Genomic DNA, 13,540 nt, shown 5'->3' with positions numbered 1-13,540 from the left:
CAAAAACTGTCAGCATCTCAGATTTGCATTTATCACCATTTAAGCATGTTTTTTTCCTTTTTCTTTGCTAAATGACCATACACAAGCCTCCATACATTTGCATGTTAATATGTTTGGGTACAAGTGTCAGCCTGTGACACGTGGGAATTTAAAAGGATTGAAGTATTGTTTATCTACATCCTGTTTACACATCTCATTTCACATATTCACACCATGTCAAACATGAGTATGTGTAGGGTGTAGTAACACAGGCATAACCACAGAATCCTAAATTACACAGGGGTGTAAAACCCTAACCTTAGTAAACCTACCCCCAAGTGATGGACAAAAATACCATCAATTATATATGAAACTTGATTTTTACAACTCTTGTAACAACTTCCCTTCAGAGTTAGTTTGCTTTTCAAAGCAAGTCACAAAACTTGCCACCTGTGCAAAAGGCCTAGTTTTACTTTTTTGATGACTTCTGTGTTCCAAATTCTGAGATAAGCATACAGACCAGGAAATAGATTTTGTTTCATTTTCGTATTCAAACAGCATAAAATGATAGCAGTTTTGTTGTAGCTACCACAAAAATTCTCATAATTGGATTTAGATTTACCACTTTCAGCTGAAATTAAAATCAAAGCACATTCTGTATTTAGGGTGGGGGGACTATTTGCAAAACCTTAACAAATTAGAACAAGGTCAAGGGTGTTACTTATGTCAAATCTATTACGTCAGACTGTCTGCTTGTATTTCACTTTTCCTTCTACTTTCGGAGCAGGATGTAAAATTCTTAATGTTTAAAGGTAAGTACATGTGTTGTAATAGTTTTTCTCCTTCTCTTTGTGTAGACCCAGCCTTAGAGAAAAAACATATTTCAGTCAAAACCCCATGCTTTTCCTTTAAATGTACGGCACAAAGAACACTCTTGAAATAAACTTTTTCATTATTTATAGTCATTCTCCGAAACCTGTTTCCTTGGGTGATAGGAGTGAATACCTCCTTCCTGGAGGGGAAAAGAGGAACGAGCACCTGTAAATACAGGTTTGCGTATGATTCAGCTCCCAAAAGGACACACTTCTAATTCAACCGTTTTGGAAAAAAAAACAAACTAGGGGAAAAAGCCATCTCTTGGCTTTCAGGGTTCCAGTGGTAAGCATTAAGTTTGTCCCCTTCTAGACACTCACTTCATAACTGTTCCTCTGAGAGAGAGTAGAAAGCACCTAAAAAAATGGCTGTAATTGGTTTCTGCAAAGGCTGCTTTTGGAGCATATACCTAAAAATGCAAAACGTACCTCCCCAGGCACTAAGTTCTACCTTCAACACTGCTCCTCGTGGAAGATGCACTTGTTTGACGCTGCCTGCTCTAACAGCCCCCCCTGTGTTCTCGATCAGGTACAAAATGCTGCATCACCCAACAATCCCAGAGGAAAAATCTAAAAAGAAAACCAAAACAGAAAACACCACACCCCCCCCCACCGCCTGCAAGAACAAGCATCGATTCAATTGCTGAGCAGCTGAAGAGCACTCAGACACTACAGTGACTAACACAGCACAAGCACTTCTATAAAGCAGAGAGGAATAAAATAATTCTCCCTCCTGCTCTGTATCCCTCACTGCCTGACTTCCCTTCCAGAGCACTCTCCAGGGGCTGGGCAAGCTGCTGCTTTCCAACAGCTCCCCGGGATTCCCTCCAAGCGTTAGAAGGAGAAGGCAGCAAAGCAGGCCCCTTTACATCCTACAGTGATCAGGAATAGTGCTCTACCTGACAGATTCTTGGTTTGTACGATGGAGGGGTGTGTGTCATGTGCAGTGCCAATAAAACCTGGATTAAGAAAAGATGACACAGCGGTATTGCTGTGTTGCTTACCTGTATTGGGAGCAGACACACAGATAAACCACATGTAGCACTTAAGATTTTCATCTGTGTCTTTCAAATTGAGTTATTCTGGTTTTGCTGGTTTCCGTAGTTTCTAATAGATTTTCTGCAAATAGAAAAAGGTTAAGATATTTTTTAATTTAGTCTTTAATGAAGCTGATTCCCTAATGTGAACAGCAATGCCCACACCGACCTCCACAGTGCGCATGGCTCTGTTAAATGCTCTAAGCCTTTGAACCCTCTCATCCATGTGGCTCAGCACAGGTTGCTGTGGATCTGATCTGGAGATGGAGTAAACTAATTTCTTGCCAAGTTTATTGAGTCACAACTGAGCAGCAGCATGGGATTTCCTTTTAAGGAACATGCGCCTTTCTCCTATTATAGGATAAAACCTAGCAGTCAGCCAAGAGTTATGTAGCTGGAAAAAGCAGGCAGGCAACTAAGCAATTGTCTTAACTGTAAGACTCCTTGAAAATGTATTTTGAAATGTAGTCCATGATGAGAAATGGCTTGGTATGAATGGCGTTACAGGGAACAACAAATTTGCTGTCATTCTGTGGCCTTTAGAGCTTTTTGCTTAGTGTCGGAGTAAACAGATACATATGCTAGTAAGGAAAAGAGTTAGTAAGAAGAATCTGAGGCTTTCCTTCCTTAACGAAATCTGCAAACAAAATGAAACAATACAAAATTAATAAAACTGCAACCTGAGTTGAAGGAAAACCTTAAAGTGTAGACACTGCAAACCTCAGCTTGCAGTGTTTGCCAGTGGCTCTCCAGTCAAAACTCCTAGTAACTGCAATACAGATGCTTCTGGAGTCCAGCAGTACAGGTCTCCATTGACTTACGCTTTATTTCCTCATGAAATTTTGCTTGCGTAGGTTTTGTTTTGTTGTGTTTTCCTCCCAAGACTATTTCATCTTGAGAGCAGGATATCCTCTGTGTTTAACTGGTGCCTACACACAATCATACATGATTTCATACGGGTTTTGGTTACATTGTTACACAAATCAAATGTATTTACATTCAAAATGAAGAGGAGATAAAGTTGTGCCTTCTTGGGTCTACCTATCACCAGGAAAATAGATTATAACTCCCCCTAAAATGTATTTGAAAATCCCTTGGGAGTGGGGAAGTCTACTAACTTGAAAAACTCTTGTAATAGCTTTTGGAGGGACCGGGTTTGTTTTTTGTTTGTTTTTTTTAAATCTAAGCAAAATCACCTCAGCCTTTGTTACACTAGTCAAACACAGGAAACAGACCGCTTTGCTCACATACACAACCTAGTATTTCTGCTTTCAGCCTTGGAGTTTCCAAACATTTAGAGGAGCTCAGAAATTGACCAGGAGTACTCTAATGCAAAATGCAAAGCTTCCAGCCCAGGTTCATGTAAATACCTTCTCCAGGACTTCATCCCGTTCAGTGTTCAGGACTTCATAATGACTTGGTTGGACCTGGCATCACAGAATCACAGAATCACAGAATCATAGAATGGTAGGGGTTGGAAGTGACCTCTGTGGGTCATCTAGCCCAATCGCCCTGCCGAAGCAGGGTCACCTACAGCAGGCTGCAGAGGACCTTGTCCAGGTGGGGCTTGAATATCTCCAGAGAGGGAGACTCCATAACCTCCCTGGGCAGCCTGTTCCAGTGCTCCATCACCCTCAGAGGGAAGAAGTTCTTCCTCATGTTCAGATGGAACTTCCTGTGGCTCAGTTTGTGCCCATTGCCCCTTGTCCTGTCACTGGGCACCACTGAAAAGAGCTTGGCCCCATCCACCTAACACCCACCCTTCAGATATTTGTAAGTATATATTAGGTCCCCTCTCAGCCTTCTCTTCCTCAGGCTAAACAAGCCCAGCTTGCTCAGCCTCTCCTCACAGGAGAGATGCTCCAGTCCCCTCACCATCCTTGTAGCCCTCTGCTGGACTCTCTCCAGTAGCTCTTCATCTTTCTTGAACTGGGGAGCCCAGAACTGGACACAGAATCACAGAATCACAGAATAGTAGGGGTTGGAAGGGACCTCTGTGGGTCATCTAGTCCAACCCCCCCGCCGAAGCAGGGTCACCTACAGCAGGCTGCACAGGACCTTGTCCAGGCGGGTCTTGAATATCTCCAGAGAAGGAGACTCCACAACCTCCCTGGGCAGCCTGTTCCAGTGCTCCGTCACCCTCAGAGGGAAGAAGTTCCTCCTCATGTTCAGACGGAACTTCCTGTGCCTCAGTTTGTGCCCATTGCCCCTTGTCCTGTCACTGGGCACCACTGAAAAGAGCTTGGCCCCATCCTCCTGACACCCACCCTTCAGATATTTGTAGGCATTTATAAGGTCCCCTCGCAGCCTTCTCTTCTTCAGGCTGAACAAGCCCAGTTCCCTCAACCTCTCCTCGTAGGGGAGATGCTCCAGTCCCCTCACCATCCTTGTAGCCCTCCGCTGGACTCTCTCCAGTAGCTCTTCATCCTTCTTGAACTGGGGAGCCCAGAACTGGACACAGTTCTCCAGACAGGGCATCACTAGGGCAGTGTAGAGGGGAAGGAGAACCTCCCTCGACCTGCTGGCCACACTCCTCCTAATGCATCCCAGGATCCCACTGGCTTTCTTGGCAGCCAAGACACACTGCTGGCTCATGGTCAACCTGTCGTCCACCAGGACACCCAGGTCCCTCTCCGCAGAGCTGCTCTCCAGCAGGTCCACCCCAAGCCTGTACTGGTGCATGGGGTTGTTCCTCCCCAGGTGCAGGACCCTGCATTTGCCCTTGTTGAACCTCATCAGGTTCCTCTCTACCCAACTTTCCAGCGTGTCCAGGTCATGCTGAATGGCAGCACAGCCTGCTGGTGTATCCACCACTCCTCCCAGTTTGGTGTCATCAGCAAACTTGCCGAGGGTACATTCTAACTCTTCATTCAGTCTGTGGAAAGCAAGTTCGTTAGTTGAAATAGATATTTTCACACATGTACATGTATTAAAGTTTTTTCTTACATTTCAAAGTATCTGTGGACATTTAGATGGAAACCTCTGTTAAGGATTTTTCAAATTAAGATTTCTAGAAGTTAAATATGTACTGATTAATGATATCTGATTTTAAGCACAATGAACTGCAGCTCTATCAAGGTGCTTTTGCTTTGCATTGTTGCAGAAAATTAACCTTCCTGAACTTGTTTCGCAGCACTTATCTGCCTCTGAATGTCAGGAAGCTTCAAAAGTTATGTTTACATGAATTCACTTTAGTGAATTTCTTATCCTGTTGAGTTTTTTTTTATTATTATTTAATCTATTTGTGTAATTTAATCTGCCTTAGCCAGTGTGACAGGATATGAGTATGATACAGCTAGAAACTGAAAGGACAGAAGACAATAGAACAGGGCAACTGTTGAAATTTTGGAATTTCCTCACTGGAGAGTGTAACCTTAATGATTTTTTTTTTTTAAATTATTTTTATGTACAATTAAGATACAATTACTGGGCTACTTGAATGCAATGTGGAAGTTCATGTCATAAAACTGAACCAAGTTTATCTTGTACATTTTCCAAACTGCCTACTGTATTCACATCAATCACCAGAGACCTTGAAGAGTAGGAACCTTTAATACTCACACAAAAATATGAATGTTTTATGAACTGTTTTAAAAACTCTTTAAATTGCTTCCAGTAAATGCAAAGAAAAACATTTCATTTGTTTGTAGTTAATTTTTCCAGTTAGTGTTTTCATGTTAGAATTAGTGAAGCAAAGACACTGAGTTTCACTTTTGTTTCTACTCAGTTTTTCTTCTGGCTGCTGGTGCAAAGTAATAGCATGTTGTGTTTTGATTCACAGTCCTGGAAAAGAATGAGCAGAGTTTGATTTAAATCAGAAACATATTTCAGTTTGAAACAAAACTATAAAAATATGCATTATGCTGATTTTCCAAAGTAATTATTGCTCAAAGTAGTCAGTATGAGATGCTTTGCTTTATCAATATTTCTGAAAAATTTCTTCAGGAAGCATCCAGATATTAATGTTGGTATCAAATACGCACACTGGCAAAACTGCCTGTGAAAACCAGCTAAGAAACACTTCTTATAAAGAGAGAGATCTGTCCCACAGGCCACCACTGGGGTAATTAATTTATTTAATTAATTAATTGTGGGGTCAGACTCTACATGATTTTATTTAACTAGTAACTTTCGCTGTTGATCTGGAATTACGTTGATACAAACAACATCAAACCTGTATGAGGCCCTCTTCTTTTTCTCCTCCTTTATTTTTGAACTCCAGTCACATCAGTTAAGTCTTTTCTTTGTAATTAAAACTATAAATCAAATTCAGCTGTTTTCATATCCTATTTCCAAAAACAGGGCACCCAGCAACTATTACATTTAAAAACACTGGTTCCTCATTCCACTTTCTGTAGCATAATGGAAATAAACCACATAATGGAGCTCTCAAGGAGAGCATTTCAGGATCTAGAAACAGCTTCCACAAACTCCTCTTCTTGGAGAAGGAAGTTTTTTAGACAAGCAGTTCCAGCAAGTGTTCCGTCACACGGAGGCAAATATGCAAAATAAAGCATGAAAGTTCTCCCTTAGGCAAAGGGATCCATATCACTAGCTATTGAGCTTCCTAACCTGCCTTCTGCGGGATTATAAAAAGATACTGCTGAGGTAGTTGTACAAGAGGCAGAAACAGTAGTTAACTCAGTTTGATCCTTGCAGGGAATAGCTTCAAAATACATCATTCCCAAGGTGAATTTCATGTGAAGGATCAAACAAATTAGAAGTGTTTACCTAATTGCATGAAAGAGTATGACTAGTCCTCACCGACAGAAATGAAGAAAAGCTATTTCTCGTTGTTTTTGCTCAGAGCCAGCGCCAGGCACTTTTGGGTCTGGCATTCCTGGGGCCAGAGAAGCCACACGAATGCCCTTGCAGACGCCTTTGGCACTGCTAGACCTGGGGGGCAAACCCCATCCTCTGAGACGAGCTGTGGGAGTCCATCCCTCCAGGGTCTGAACGTCTTCTGCTTCCTCTGCTGCTACACACTTGAGTCAGCCATAGGTGGAAAGCCTAGAGCTACCAGCAAACCCAGCTGGAGATATTTTTTGTCAGCAGAAACTGTGAAAATGGGAGCTAGTTTGTGTAGAAGAGATGCTGCAGCACGGAACAGAAATAAATGTTCTACTGATCTATGGATGGGCTATGGTTCAGTAAACAGCAGAGGAAGCAAGCTGAAAAGATTGCAAAGGAGGCTGTTTTTACTTGGAACTGCCACTTTTCTGCTTCACCCAGAAGTGAAACTAACACATTATGCCACACACACAGCTTGCCGAGTTTAATGTTTGGCTAGCAGCTACAGTAACACCAGCAGGACTGGATCGCAATCAGAATGGTGGGTGAGATACAGCTACTGAAATCCTCTGCATCTGCATTTCTTGCTCTGTAATATGAACTAGTGCTGCAAAAATATTTTGGCAAGGGTTATGAATTGTTTTTTATTCCCTATAAAATGTTAGTGGGATAAAGAACAATATTTTAAAAATACTTTTAAATATTTTAAATATAACAAGATAATTGAAAGACCAGCACAGTTATGATCATTTCTTCCACTGTGCGCCTTTGTAGCTCTGTGACTTTTTCCCACTTTTTTTCTGATTTGTATTCCCTGGCTGCCTTCTTCGAAAATCAGGGAGCTAAAAAGTAGTATCTAGTCCTCAGAACTCTTGCTTTTAAGCCAATACTGTCTTTGTGTTGGAAATAGTCTTTGTAGGAGCAGTGGTAGACACCTTATGTAACGAAACACCATCAGGGCTTTCACCAGTGGAAGGTTAATGAGAGAAAAACCCACCACATTGCTAAGTAAACACAACACCAGGTCTGCTTCCTTAAGAGAGTGTCCTAAAAGAATATAGCCTTTCAGCTGCGTAAGGGTGGATCTGTTTGTCAAGATTTTCTCTTGTGCAACCCATAGCCCCGGGACTTTAAAAAACCATGCTCACTGTCTGTTGAGTAGCATGACATGCCACTGGTGTTAAAGCAGCTCATACATTTTAATGCCAATCAGCAAGAAACCTTGATTTTGAGTATTAGTAAATAGTTTGCTTTCTTCCTCCACTTTAAAACTCAGAGGATTCAGCCAGAAGACCATTACTTTATCTCTGTGTGTTGGATAAGGCTTTCCGATCCCAAAACAGAAATCTTTTTTCCTTTGAAGTCTTTCATGTGTTACTCGTGGGGTGGAAACACACTGGATCCCACAGGGCTCTTTCACGCTGTACCAGGAGCTGAATGCTGACCAAATAAAGTACTTGTTTTTACACAGCAAGTCGTTAAATGCTAGAACAAACTTACAAAACTGTGTAATGGAAATACCATGTCTCAGTTTTTCTGGTGAAGACTGGAGGCCCTTCTGAAATTGTAATTTCCCTTGAAGGAGGAGGAATGTACTAATATACAGGAGGTCAGACTCTGTGTAATCAGCAGCCCTCTTTGTCCTAAACTCTCAGACTTCAAGATGGCAAGCCTTCAAGGACACCTCTGAGATGGTACAGATGAGGATAATGCTTTGCTTCCACAGCAGGCACTACTAGCGCACACTTCATTAGAAAAAACTTCAGTGTATCTATTTGCTTTTCTATTTCATAAACCCTGGGTGAAAGTCCCTGCAGTGAAGCAAATCAGTGACCGCCGGACAAAAGCGAGGGAAGTTGTCTGGCTGAGCGGCCAGGGAGACAGCCTGCAGAGACATCCGTATGCATGCCAGGAAACAGAGGAGGGAAATGATCCAGCAACTCAGAACCCCACAGCAGCAGGGTGGGAGCTGTTCTTCCAGCTTGTACGATGGAGGAAAGGCCATGGAGCTAACAGGAGGAGGGAGAACAGATCAACAGAGAAAGGGATGCACCACAGAGGAAATCTTTCTCAAGTAAAAATGGCAGGGTTTAGTCTCTACGAGAATCTAATGTAGAAAAAATAACCCAATCAAGTCTTATGAACAAAACCAACCAAAAAAAACCCCAGAAAAAGAGCAGCTTGTAGCTCCACAACATGCTTACAGCCCTCGTAAGGTGAGGGAAATGGTAGGGACACAGTTTAGTGGTGGACTTGGTAGTGTTAGGTTAATGGTTGGCTTCGATGGTCTTAAAGGTCTTTTCAAACCTAAATGATTCGAGGAGTCTATGATTCTATGAAATGTTTGCACAGACCTGAGAATCTGTGGATCTTGATATTTTCTAGTCCAGCTCCCTGTGGGATACAAATGAGTCACTTAATTCTTTGGTACCACAGGCATAAAGGCAGTTCTCCAAAACACAGACTTTGGAACAGAGGATAAATATCCATAAAGCCAAGAATTTCATTACACAAATGCAAACAGTGCACCTTTTTATATTTATATGCCTATGACTTGGCAAAAACAATTCAAATAGTTCATAGATGAAGAGCATTGTCCTTGCCTGGGGAAGACATAAGGCAGAGGAAGTCAAGGAGGGATCTGACTTAAATCTGAAAAGGTGTGAAAACAGAAGCTTCAGTCAAGTTGTCTCATAGCAGTTCTTTCTTCGAAAGCTAGGGCAGGGAAGAGAATGCCATGGACATAAGCATGGTTAAGATTTTAGTCCATGTTTCAGTCACGTGAGTGAGGATTTTGGTAATTTTCTGTCTTTTCCTTACAACATCTCTGCTGCTATTCAGCAATTTCTGACCAAATTGCTCTTTTCTGTGTAAACCTGTGGGGCTGGGGAAGGAAACGAAGCGTAACAGGTTCTGTAATATCAGCTACTACTTACACCCTCTTTTCACAAACGCTTCTTACCATAAATTTCAAGTCTTAAAAACCATCTGCTTACAATGCTTATTTAACTCTCCAGGCTGAAACAGATGTTCATTCTTTATTTGTACTTTGAAACTGAAAATTAAGAAGAGAAACTATTGAGGCAGCTGTCAGTCTTCCTGTGACAAGGCCAGCTCCAGATGGTGCAGCTTTAGATCAGCAGCCCTCCCCCCCCACCTTGTGGAGCAAGAAGCTGTTGAGGAGTCCATGAGTCGTGTAGCAGCCTGTTCTTCTAAGATACTCTACATACCGTGGAAAAATCTGGATCTTTTCAAATCAGCTCAGCTCTTTTTCACTTTGAATCCATACATCATTACCTAGAAAAGACTAGAACAAGATCTTGACACTGTTCAAAGGGAATTTACTGACATTAATAGTGAAGGATGAGGAAACAGTATTTTCATTAACAACCTGACAAATACATTTCCACAAGAAATGGGAGTAACATTTTCTAGGCTGTCTTATTTAGCCCTGATTCACTGTGGATATTTTCTTTGAAAGTACATTACATGCATTATTTAAGTCACAAAGAACAAGGTGAAAACCGTGAGTAGTACACTTGTGGTATGAATTATGAAGTAGATTTTTATAGTCAATGCTCAGCAACATTCTGCAGCAGAAACCCTTTCCTGCAAACACATTCTGAATCTGCAGATGTGTTTATAAATACAAAACAAATACCTCAGGAAGCCTTACTGAATCAAGCACCTTCTGAATGCTGGCATATGAACAAGCCATAAGGTTTTTGTTTTTCACTTTGGTGATGTTTGAAAAAAAGAAAAAGAGAATACTCATGCATATTTTGACCTACACCGAGCTTGCAGATGCATAGTATTTTATACCTAATCAAAACTACATTTCCAGTACATGGAAGAGAACTGTCTACCCTGATGGTGCTGAGGGATGACCACTCAGAGTTGCAGTCTTACCTTACAGAACATATTGACATTCATCACTAGCTGAAGCAACTTTTTTTCTCATCCATGGAGACAGTTTTAGGATTGGGAAAGGCGTAAGTAGCTTTCAAGGAACAGACTGGTTGCAGGGTAGAAGCAAGATAAGGAGGAGCAAGACGTTTGTTCTCAGGTGGTGTGACTTTCAATGCAGCCAGCAAACACAGGTGCCCTACTGACCCCACCAAGTGCTGCGTAACGGGATGTGCCACTGACCTGCAGCAATGATCGCTGGAATCAAGCCCTTAATCCTACTAGCTCACCCACAGCTAAGCACTGGGTAGCTGGCATGGATCAGTCCCCACAAGGACCCTATAGATCTCCAGCACAGGCTCGCTGTTGCGGAGTACGGATGTTGGCTGTGCAAACAGCAGCACGGCGGAGGATGTCAGGGAAGAGTGGCCAAGCCGACAGAGAGGAGTGGGGTGAGTGTAGGCAATCTGGTGGGCATGCAGCGTGAGGGCAGACATGCAAAGTCCAGCGCCGGCATGCACAAAGGGTCCCCCTGAAAAGCTGCACCGCTGTGCCGAGGGGTTGCCAGCAGCGGCGGGCTCCTGGCCACTTCGCTTCCACAGGCTCACAGCCAATGATCACCCCAATGTAAAAACTTGCTTTTGGCTGTTGTTTTCTTGTGGTTATATCCTAGATCAATACCAGTTTCTAATAAAACATATTCTCCACGGGTCTCCTTATTGGTATCTCCACAAACACAGTTGTTTCTATACTCTGTAGTACACAGGGATTATAGGTCTGGGCACTCTTCTTGGTGTGCATACGGAACAATCTTGCTGTTCCAGGAGGGAGGTAGCACTCACAGCTAACACCTACTCCTGCTAATCATCCTAACCGTCTTATAACAATGTCACAACTTAACTTTATCTAGCACAAGTGCTGTGTGGACATCGTGATGCTCTGACGCAGCATATGACTTCCATCACACGTACAATGTGGTCACCGCAGAGCTCAACTCACGCATTCTCTTTCCTGAAGGACTTTGTCTTTTCGCCCCTCCCACTCACAACAGGTAGCAGCTTGTCAGTGCTGCTCCTAGATCAGACACAAGGAAAACTGTACACGTCCTACCAAGAACTGTCTTTTAAGACAGAGCTTACCAAAACCTAATCAGTAACTGTAGAAGACACCCCTTCCATCTTTTTCTTTTGAGTTGCCCTGACACAGTTGCATGTCTCACTTGGTCTCCCCTGGGATCTCGACTAAATAGAAATTATTTCATCAGACATACAAAATAAAATTGTGGAGATGGCCATGCAATATGCAATATCAAAAAATGAGAAAGAAACTCATAGGCAAAATTACGCCTCCTGAAAGCTGGTACTTTTCTTCTTTGTCTTTTTTTTCCTCCTGTTGCTGTCTCAAGAGCACAATTGAAAAACAGGGAAGTAAATGTCAGAGCTTGCAAGCAGCAGAACTATGCCTCAGTGGCTTGAAACAAAATCCATTTGACTCATAATGTCACCTGTGGGGAAGGAGAAGATGAGAGAGAGTATCTATGCTCTGGCAGCAACATAATCACCATTTTGAAAACATTACCCAAGACAGCCATGTACTTACTCTTTTGGCCTAGCTAGCTTACCTGCTGTGTGCTTCCCCAGAGAGTTATGGCACCGGCTTCTAGCCATATGCCTTCAGTAAGGCACACTGGGTTGGACTGAAGCAATTTCACCTCCAGCATGATCTCTACTGCTCCAGAACCTGTCCTACAGCACGTTAACACGAATTTTCTGACGTAACCACAGAAGGCGCAGTCAAGTTACCATGATAGCTTAGAAATGGAAGAGAGTTTAACAACGAATACTACAGAAGTGGAAGCGGGTGCAAGGTAAAGGCCTGTTTTGCAAATACTTTTCACATCACCACTGCAGCAGCTTTCCTGTTAGACAAGTTCAAAGGAAGAGATTCTCCATTTAGTGAGGTGTTCTGATTTGTTCTCTCCCAAACTGTTTCACTGAGCATTCTTCACCCTCTCCCCATATGTTAAAATTATTGCAATTAAAATGCACTTTACAAAATACTTCTGTTAATTAGCCCCCTCCCACACCCGTACTTCCTCATGGTCCAGCCTTAAAGCTTTCTGTGAGCAGAAAAGCCTCCGGTCATAGCAGAAAGGTATTATCAGAGTGGTTCACCCAAAGAGATTAACTAAACTCAAAAGAGTACAGGATTATTCATGTACGGCTAATCAGTTCAAATTCAAGTCAACTGAGTATCTGCCATGATGGACTGAGATGAAAGATGCATCTCCTAGTAACTAGCATCCTTACCATAAAGTCTGTGGCTGCAAAGAGTATGAATTGTCTTCACCAAAAATCAACTTCCTCTGTCCAGCTCTAAAATTGAACTATCTTACTGCTTGTGGCATCAGTCCACCAAAACAAGCGTTAATTGCCCTTCTGCTGGTAAACAGACAGCTTTTATCTGCAGGGTTTCCTAATAAGTACTTTTCGCAGAATGTGAAGGTCAAACAATTTTAAGAAAGCTCTTACCTAAAACCTCCTCTGGAATTTTCTGTTTCTCCAGAGACTGGCTGTTCTGGAAAAACATATTCCTTTCATATACGCATCTTTTATTCTGTAAAGCAACAAGCAATTCTGAGTCATAGCAAGCGTTGTGCTGTAAGGCTATGCAATTTGCAGCATGGCTAAGCGTTAGCAGTCTAACTTTAACACTGAGGTTTAGTTAAGCACGGGTAATTTTACGACATAATTACTGTATTGCAAAAGAATCTGCTACCTGGGCAATGCATTGCCCTTTCTATGGCTGGTGCAACTGGAACATTTGGAAAAGCTGTCACAGCTTCAAATTTAAGAGTTTTAAAAGTTTAAAGATAATATAACTTTTGATTTTTGAAGTTGTGACAATATTTCCAAACTTTTACCTAGGCAAATTTTGGAAATCTGACCTGTGCTA

The sequence above is a fragment of the Opisthocomus hoazin genome, chromosome Z (assembly GCF_030867145.1).
Source record: "Opisthocomus hoazin isolate bOpiHoa1 chromosome Z, bOpiHoa1.hap1, whole genome shotgun sequence".
NCBI lineage: Eukaryota > Metazoa > Chordata > Aves > Opisthocomiformes > Opisthocomidae > Opisthocomus > Opisthocomus hoazin.
Note: the sequence above shows the minus strand (reverse complement) of the source record.